Raw genomic sequence first — 10151 nt, 5'->3', positions numbered from 1 at the left:
CTTGCTGAAAATTGTCCATAATGTCCCTAATCCTCTAGTTTGAACAGTTATGTTTAAAACATTGTATCCTTAGTGCAACCAAACATGATTTTAGACCTTGTTTATGGAAAAGTGGTTATTTCTGTAGGTCAATTGCTGCAATTTGCAGAAAATTGTCCATAATAATGTCCCTAATCATCTAGTTTGAACAGTTATGTTTAAAACATTGTATCCGGAGTGCAACCAAACATGATTTTAGACCTTGTTTATGGAAAAGTGGTTATTTCTGTAGTTCAATTGCTGCATTTTGCTGAAAATTGTCCATAATAATGTCCCTAATCATCTAGTTTGAACAGTTATGTTTAAAACATTGTATCCGGAGTGCAACCAAACATGATTTAGACCTTGTTTATGGACAAGTGGGTATTTCTATTGCTGCAATTTGCTGAAAATTGTCCATAATGTCCCTAATCATCTAGTTTGAACAGTTATGTTTAAAACATCGTATCCGGAGTGCAACCAAACATGATTTTAGACCTTGTTTATGGAAAAGTGGTTATTTCTGTAGGTCAATTGCTGCAATTTGCTGAAAATTGTCCATAATGTCCCTAATCATCTAGTTTGAACAGTTATGTTTAAAACATCGTATCCGGAGTGCAACCAAACATGATTTTAGACCTTGTTTATGGAAAAGTGGTTATTTCTGTAGTTCAATTGCTGCATTTTGCTGAAAATTGTCCATAATAATGTCCCTAATCATCTAGTTTGAACAGTTATGTTTAAAACATTGTATCCGGAGTGCAACCAAACATGATTGTAGACCTTGTTTATGGAAAAGTGGGTATTTCTATTGCTGCAATTTGCTGAAAATTGTCCATAATGTCCCTAATCATCTAGTTTGAACAGTTATGTTTAAAACATTGTATCCGGAGTGCAACCAAACATGATTTTAGACCTTGTTTATGGAAAAGTGGTTACTTCTGTAGGTCAATTGCTGCAATTTGCTGAAAATTGTCCATAATGTCCCTAATCATCTAGTTTGAACAGTCATGTTTAAAACATTGTATCCGGAGTGCAACCAAACATGATTTTAGACCTTGTTTATGGAAAAGAGGTTATTTCTGTAGGTCAATTGCTGCAATTAGCTGAACATTGTCCATAATAATCTCCCTAATCATCTAGTTTGAACAGTTATGTTTAAAACATTGTGTCCGGAGTGCAACCAAACATGATTTAGACCTTGTTTATGGAAAAGTGGTTATTTCTGTAGTTCAATTGCTGCAACTTGCTTAAAATTGTCCATAATAATGTCCCTAATCATCTAGTTTGAACAGTTATGTTTAAAACATTGTATCCGGAGTGCAACCAAACATGATTTTAGACCTTGTTTATGGAAAAGTGGTTATTTCTATTGCTGCAACTTGCTGAAAATTGTTCATAATGTCCCTAATCCTCTAGTTTGAACAGTTATGTTTAAAACATTGTATCCTTAGTGCAACCAAACATGATTTTAGACCTTGTTTATGGAAAAGTGGTTATTTCTGTAGGTCAATTGCTGCAATTTGCAGAAAATTGTCCATAATAATGTCCCTAATCATCTAGTTTGAACAGTTATGTTTAAAACATTGTATCCGGAGTGCAACCAAACATGATTTTAGACCTTGTTTATGGAAAAGTGGTTATTTCTGTAGTTCAATTGCTGCATTTTGCTGAAAATTGTCCATAATAATGTCCCTAATCATCTAGTTTGAACAGTTATGTTTAAAACATTGTATCCGGAGTGCAACCAAACATGATTGTAGACCTTGTTTATGGAAAAGTGGGTATTTCTATTGCTGCAATTTGCTGAAAATTGTCCATAATGTCCCTAATCATCTAGTTTGAACAGTTATGTTTAAAACATCGTATCCGGAGTGCAACCAAACATGATTTTAGACCTTGTTTATGGAAAAGTGGTTATTTCTGTAGGTCAATTGCTGCAATTTGCTGAAAATTGTCCATAATAATGTCCCTTAATCATGTAGTTTGAACAGTTATGTTTAAAACATTGTATCCGGTGTGCAACCAAACATGATTTTAGACCTTGTTTATGGAAAAGTGGTTATTTCTGTAGTTCAATTGCTGCAGTTTGCTGAAAATTGTCCATAATAATGTCCCTAATCATCTAGTTTGAACAGTTATGTTTAAAACATTGTATCCGGAGTGCAACCAAACATGATTTAGACCTTGTTTATGGAAAAGTGGTGATTTCTGTAGTTCAATTGCTGCAATTTGCTGAAAATTGTCCATAATAATGTCCCTAATCATCTAGTTTGAACAGTTATGTTTAAAACATTGCATCCGGAGTGCAACCAAACATGATTTAGACCTTGTTTATGGAAAAGTGGGTATTTCTATTGCTGCAATTTGCTGAAAATTGTCCATAATGTCCCTTAATCATCTAGTTTGAACAGTTATGTTTAAAACATTGTATCCGGAGTGCAACCAAACATGATTTAGACCTTGTTTATGGAAAAGTGGTTATTTCTGTAGTTCAATTGCTGCAATTTGCTGAAAATTGTCCATAATAATGTCCCTAATCATCTAGTTTGAACAGTTATGTTTAAAACATTGTATCCGGAGTGCAACCAAACATGATTTAGACCTTGTTTATAGAAAAGTGGTTATTTCTGTAGTTCAATTGCTGCAATTTGCTGAAAATTGTCCATAATAATGTCCCTAATCATCTAGTTTGAACAGTTATGTTTAAAACATTGTATCCGGAGTGCAACCAAACATGATTGTAGACCTTGTTTATGGAAAAGTGGGTATTTCTATTGCTGCAGTTTGCTGAAAATTGTCCACAATAATGTCCCTAATCATCTACTTTGAACAGTTATGTTTAAAACATTGTATCCGGAGTGCAACCAAACATGATTTTAGACCTTGTTTATGGAAAAGTGGTTATTTCTGTAGTTCAATTGCTGCATTTTGCTGAAAATTGTCCATAATAATGTCCCTAATCATCTAGTTTGAACAGTTATGTTTAAAACATTGTATCCGGAGTGCAACCAAACATGATTGTAGACCTTGTTTATGGAAAAGTGGGTATTTCTATTGCTGCAATTTGCAGAAAATTGTCCATAATGTCCCTAATCATCTAGTTTGAACAGTTATGTTTAAAACATCGTATCCGGAGTGCAACCAAACATGATTTTAGACCTTGTTTATGGAAAAGTGGTTATTTCTGTAGGTCAATTGCTGCAATTTGCTGAAAATTGTCCATAATAATGTCCCTTAATCATGTAGTTTGAACAGTTATGTTTAAAACATTGTATCCGGTGTGCAACCAAACATGATTTTAGACCTTGTTTATGTAAAAGTGGTTATTTCTGTAGTTCAATTGCTGCAGTTTGCTGAAAATTGTCCATAATAATGTCCCTAATCATCTAGTTTGAACAGTTATGTTTAAAACATTGTATCCGGAGTGCAACCAAACATGATTTAGACCTTGTTTATGGAAAAGTGGTGATTTCTGTAGTTCAATTGCTGCAATTTGCTGAAAATTGTCCATAATAATGTCCCTAATCATCTAGTTTGAACAGTTATGTTTAAAACATTGCATCCGGAGTGCAACCAAACATGATTTAGACCTTGTTTATGGAAAAGTGGGTATTTCTATTGCTGCAATTTGCTGAAAATTGTCCATAATGTCCCTTAATCATCTAGTTTGAACAGTTATGTTTAAAACATTGTATCCGGAGTGCAACCAAACATGATTTAGACCTTGTTTATGGAAAAGTGGTTATTTCTGTAGTTCAATTGCTGCAATTTGCTGAAAATTGTCCATAATAATGTCCCTAATCATCTAGTTTGAACAGTTATGTTTAAAACATTGTATCCGGAGTGCAACCAAACATGATTTAGACCTTGTTTATAGAAAAGTGGTTATTTCTGTAGTTCAATTGCTGCAATTTGCTGAAAATTGTCCATAATAATGTCCCTAATCATCTAGTTTGAACAGTTATGTTTAAAACATTGTATCCGGAGTGCAACCAAACATGATTGTAGACCTTGTTTATGGAAAAGTGGGTATTTCTATTGCTGCAGTTTGCTGAAAATTGTCCACAATAATGTCCCTAATCATCTAGTTTGAACAGTTACGTTTAAAACATTGTATCCGGAGTGCAACCAAACATGATTTTAGACCTTGTTTATGGAAAAGAGGTTATTTCTGTAGTTCAATTGCTGCAATTTGCTGAAAATTGTCCATAATAATGTCCCTAATCATCTAGTTTGAACAGTTATGTTTAAAACATTGTATTCGGAGTGCAACCAAACATGATTTTAGACCTTGTTTATGGAAAAGTGGTTATTTCTATTGCTGCAACTTGCTGAAAATTGTCCATAATGTCCCTAATCCTCTAGTTTGAACAGTTATGTTTAAAACATTGTATCCTTAGTGCAACCAAACATGATTTTAGACCTTGTTTATGGAAAAGTGGTTATTTCTGTAGGTCAATTGCTGCAATTTGCAGAAAATTGTCCATAATAATGTCCCTAATCATCTAGTTTGAACAGTTATGTTTAAAACATTGTATCCGGAGTGCAACCAAACATGATTTTAGACCTTGTTTATGGAAAAGTGGTTATTTCTGTAGTTCAATTGCTGCATTTTGCTGAAAATTGTCCATAATAATGTCCCTAATCATCTAGTTTGAACAGTTATGTTTAAAACATTGTATCCGGAGTGCAACCAAACATGATTTAGACCTTGTTTATGGACAAGTGGGTATTTCTATTGCTGCAATTTGCTGAAAATTGTCCATAATGTCCCTAATCATCTAGTTTGAACAGTTATGTTTAAAACATCGTATCCGGAGTGCAACCAAACATGATTTTAGACCTTGTTTATGGAAAAGTGGTTATTTCTGTAGGTCAATTGCTGCAATTTGCTGAAAATTGTCCATAATGTCCCTAATCATCTAGTTTGAACAGTTATGTTTAAAACATCGTATCCGGAGTGCAACCAAACATGATTTTAGACCTTGTTTATGGAAAAGTGGTTATTTCTGTAGTTCAATTGCTGCATTTTGCTGAAAATTGTCCATAATAATGTCCCTAATCATCTAGTTTGAACAGTTATGTTTAAAACATTGTATCCGGAGTGCAACCAAACATGATTGTAGACCTTGTTTATGGAAAAGTGGGTATTTCTATTGCTGCAATTTGCTGAAAATTGTCCATAATGTCCCTAATCATCTAGTTTGAACAGTTATGTTTAAAACATTGTATCCGGAGTGCAACCAAACATGATTTTAGACCTTGTTTATGGAAAAGTGGTTACTTCTGTAGGTCAATTGCTGCAATTTGCTGAAAATTGTCCATAATGTCCCTAATCATCTAGTTTGAACAGTCATGTTTAAAACATTGTATCCGGAGTGCAACCAAACATGATTTTAGACCTTGTTTATGGAAAAGAGGTTATTTCTGTAGGTCAATTGCTGCAATTAGCTGAACATTGTCCATAATAATCTCCCTAATCATCTAGTTTGAACAGTTATGTTTAAAACATTGTGTCCGGAGTGCAACCAAACATGATTTAGACCTTGTTTATGGAAAAGTGGTTATTTCTGTAGTTCAATTGCTGCAACTTGCTTAAAATTGTCCATAATAATGTCCCTAATCATCTAGTTTGAACAGTTATGTTTAAAACATTGTATCCGGAGTGCAACCAAACATGATTTTAGACCTTGTTTATGGAAAAGTGGTTATTTCTATTGCTGCAACTTGCTGAAAATTGTTCATAATGTCCCTAATCCTCTAGTTTGAACAGTTATGTTTAAAACATTGTATCCTTAGTGCAACCAAACATGATTTTAGACCTTGTTTATGGAAAAGTGGTTATTTCTGTAGGTCAATTGCTGCAATTTGCAGAAAATTGTCCATAATAATGTCCCTAATCATCTAGTTTGAACAGTTATGTTTAAAACATTGTATCCGGAGTGCAACCAAACATGATTTTAGACCTTGTTTATGGAAAAGTGGTTATTTCTGTAGTTCAATTGCTGCATTTTGCTGAAAATTGTCCATAATAATGTCCCTAATCATCTAGTTTGAACAGTTATGTTTAAAACATTGTATCCGGAGTGCAACCAAACATGATTGTAGACCTTGTTTATGGAAAAGTGGGTATTTCTATTGCTGCAATTTGCTGAAAATTGTCCATAATGTCCCTAATCATCTAGTTTGAACAGTTATGTTTAAAACATCGTATCCGGAGTGCAACCAAACATGATTTTAGACCTTGTTTATGGAAAAGTGGTTATTTCTGTAGGTCAATTGCTGCAATTTGCTGAAAATTGTCCATAATAATGTCCCTTAATCATGTAGTTTGAACAGTTATGTTTAAAACATTGTATCCGGTGTGCAACCAAACATGATTTTAGACCTTGTTTATGGAAAAGTGGTTATTTCTGTAGTTCAATTGCTGCAGTTTGCTGAAAATTGTCCATAATAATGTCCCTAATCATCTAGTTTGAACAGTTATGTTTAAAACATTGTATCCGGAGTGCAACCAAACATGATTTAGACCTTGTTTATGGAAAAGTGGTGATTTCTGTAGTTCAATTGCTGCAATTTGCTGAAAATTGTCCATAATAATGTCCCTAATCATCTAGTTTGAACAGTTATGTTTAAAACATTGCATCCGGAGTGCAACCAAACATGATTTAGACCTTGTTTATGGAAAAGTGGGTATTTCTATTGCTGCAATTTGCTGAAAATTGTCCATAATGTCCCTTAATCATCTAGTTTGAACAGTTATGTTTAAAACATTGTATCCGGAGTGCAACCAAACATGATTTAGACCTTGTTTATGGAAAAGTGGTTATTTCTGTAGTTCAATTGCTGCAATTTGCTGAAAATTGTCCATAATAATGTCCCTAATCATCTAGTTTGAACAGTTATGTTTAAAACATTGTATCCGGAGTGCAACCAAACATGATTTAGACCTTGTTTATAGAAAAGTGGTTATTTCTGTAGTTCAATTGCTGCAATTTGCTGAAAATTGTCCATAATAATGTCCCTAATCATCTAGTTTGAACAGTTATGTTTAAAACATTGTATCCGGAGTGCAACCAAACATGATTGTAGACCTTGTTTATGGAAAAGTGGGTATTTCTATTGCTGCAGTTTGCTGAAAATTGTCCACAATAATGTCCCTAATCATCTACTTTGAACAGTTATGTTTAAAACATTGTATCCGGAGTGCAACCAAACATGATTTTAGACCTTGTTTATGGAAAAGTGGTTATTTCTGTAGTTCAATTGCTGCATTTTGCTGAAAATTGTCCATAATAATGTCCCTAATCATCTAGTTTGAACAGTTATGTTTAAAACATTGTATCCGGAGTGCAACCAAACATGATTGTAGACCTTGTTTATGGAAAAGTGGGTATTTCTATTGCTGCAATTTGCAGAAAATTGTCCATAATGTCCCTAATCATCTAGTTTGAACAGTTATGTTTAAAACATCGTATCCGGAGTGCAACCAAACATGATTTTAGACCTTGTTTATGGAAAAGTGGTTATTTCTGTAGGTCAATTGCTGCAATTTGCTGAAAATTGTCCATAATAATGTCCCTTAATCATGTAGTTTGAACAGTTATGTTTAAAACATTGTATCCGGTGTGCAACCAAACATGATTTTAGACCTTGTTTATGTAAAAGTGGTTATTTCTGTAGTTCAATTGCTGCAGTTTGCTGAAAATTGTCCATAATAATGTCCCTAATCATCTAGTTTGAACAGTTATGTTTAAAACATTGTATCCGGAGTGCAACCAAACATGATTTAGACCTTGTTTATGGAAAAGTGGTGATTTCTGTAGTTCAATTGCTGCAATTTGCTGAAAATTGTCCATAATAATGTCCCTAATCATCTAGTTTGAACAGTTATGTTTAAAACATTGCATCCGGAGTGCAACCAAACATGATTTAGACCTTGTTTATGGAAAAGTGGGTATTTCTATTGCTGCAATTTGCTGAAAATTGTCCATAATGTCCCTTAATCATCTAGTTTGAACAGTTATGTTTAAAACATTGTATCCGGAGTGCAACCAAACATGATTTAGACCTTGTTTATGGAAAAGTGGTTATTTCTGTAGTTCAATTGCTGCAATTTGCTGAAAATTGTCCATAATAATGTCCCTAATCATCTAGTTTGAACAGTTATGTTTAAAACATTGTATCCGGAGTGCAACCAAACATGATTTAGACCTTGTTTATAGAAAAGTGGTTATTTCTGTAGTTCAATTGCTGCAATTTGCTGAAAATTGTCCATAATAATGTCCCTAATCATCTAGTTTGAACAGTTATGTTTAAAACATTGTATCCGGAGTGCAACCAAACATGATTGTAGACCTTGTTTATGGAAAAGTGGGTATTTCTATTGCTGCAGTTTGCTGAAAATTGTCCACAATAATGTCCCTAATCATCTACTTTGAACAGTTATGTTTAAAACATTGTATCCGGAGTGCAACCAAACATGATTTTAGACCTTGTTTATGGAAATGAGGTTATTTCTGTAGTTCAATTGCTGCAATTTGCTGAAAATTGTCCATAATAATGTCCCTAATCATCTAGTTTGAACAGTTATGTTTAAAACATTGTATCCGGAGTGCAACCAAACATGATTTAGACCTTGTTTATGGAAAAGTGGTTATTTCTGTAGTTCAATTGCTGCATTTTGCTGAAAATTGTCCATAATAATGTCCCTAATCATCTAGTTTGAACAGTTATGTTTAAAACATTGTATCCGGAGTGCAACCAAACATGATTGTAGACCTTGTTTATGGAAAAGTGGGTATTTCTATTGCTGCAATTTGCTGAAAATTGTCCATAATGTCCCTAATCATCTAGTTTGAACAGTTATGTTTAAAACATCGTATCCGGAGTGCAACCAAACATGATTTTAGACCTTGTTTATGGAAAAGTGGTTATTTCTGTAGGTCAATTGCTGCAATTTGCTGAAAATTGTCCATAATGATGTCCCTTAATCATCTAGTTTGAACAGTTATGTTTAAAACATTGTATCCGGAGTGCAACCAAACATGATTTAGACCTTGTTTATGGAAAAGTGGTTATTTCTGTAGTTCAATTGCTGCAATTTGCTGAAAATTGTCCATAATAATGTCCCTAATCATCTAGTTTGAACAGTTATGTTTACCAAGATGATGCATCACCCAGGAATTAGCAGAATTTCTGAAGCTCTGTTTTCCATTCTCTCCTTATATGGCTGTGATTGCGCAACGAATGAGCCTACACTTTCTGTCGTTCGCCCAAGGTCTTAGCAGCATTGTGACGTATTTGTAGGCATATCATTGGAAGATTGACCATAAGAGACTACATTTTCCAAGTGTCCGCCTGGTGTCCTGCGTCGAATTCGGTGCGCAATTGCCAGCTGCTTCTACTTTACCATTTGATTCAGGGGAGAAAGCATGTGTCCAAGAACGATGTATCAATGAAGAGATATGTGAAAAACACCTTGATGATTGATTCTAAACAACGTTTGCCATGTTTTCAGTCGATATTATGGAGTTAATTTGGAAAAAAGTTCGCGTTTTGAGGACTGAATTTTGGGATTTTTTTTGGTAGCCAAATGTGATGTATAAAACGGAGCTATTTCTAATACACAAGGAATCTTTTTGGAAAAACTGAGCATCTGCTATCTAACTGAGAGTATCCTCATTGAAAACATCAGAAGTTCTTCAAAGGTAAATGATTTTATTTGAAGGCTTTTATGTTTTTGTTAATGTTGCGTGCTGGATGCTAACGCTAATGCTAACGCTAAATGCTAACGCGAAATGCTAACGCTAGCTAGCTACTTTTACACAAATGATTGTTTTCCTATGGTTGAGAAGCATATTTTGAAAATCTGAGATGACAGTGTTGTTTACAAAAGGCTAAGCTTGAGAGATGGCATATTTATTTCATTTCATTTGCGATTTTCATAAATAGTTAACGTTGTGTTATGCTAATGAGCTTGCTGATAGATTTACACAATCCTGGATACAGGGGTTTTTTCATAGCTAAACGTGACGCAGAAAACGGAGCGATTTGTCCTAAACAAATAATCTTTCAGGAAAAACTGAACATTTGCTATCTGAGTCTCCTCATTGAAAACATCTGAAGTT

The 10151-nt window shown here is 34.0% G+C and overlaps 1 gene across 1 annotated transcript; it reads left to right on the top strand.

The window, feature by feature from the left end:
* Nucleotides 1-9462: 9462 nt before the first annotated feature.
* mmp (matrix metalloproteinase) lies at nt 9463-9732 on the top strand (the record flags this gene model as incomplete). The annotated part of the gene is given in 1 exon segment (NM_001124199.1): nt 9463-9732. The product of NM_001124199.1 is annotated as a matrix metalloproteinase (mRNA).
* Between the last annotated feature and the right edge of the window lie 419 nt (nt 9733-10151).

Source organism: Oncorhynchus mykiss, unplaced genomic scaffold (assembly GCF_013265735.2).
Source record: "Oncorhynchus mykiss isolate Arlee unplaced genomic scaffold, USDA_OmykA_1.1 un_scaffold_442, whole genome shotgun sequence".
In the NCBI taxonomy this organism is placed as follows: Eukaryota; Metazoa; Chordata; class Actinopteri; order Salmoniformes; family Salmonidae; genus Oncorhynchus; species Oncorhynchus mykiss.
Note: the sequence above shows the minus strand (reverse complement) of the source record. Positions and strands in the feature narration are given on the sequence as shown.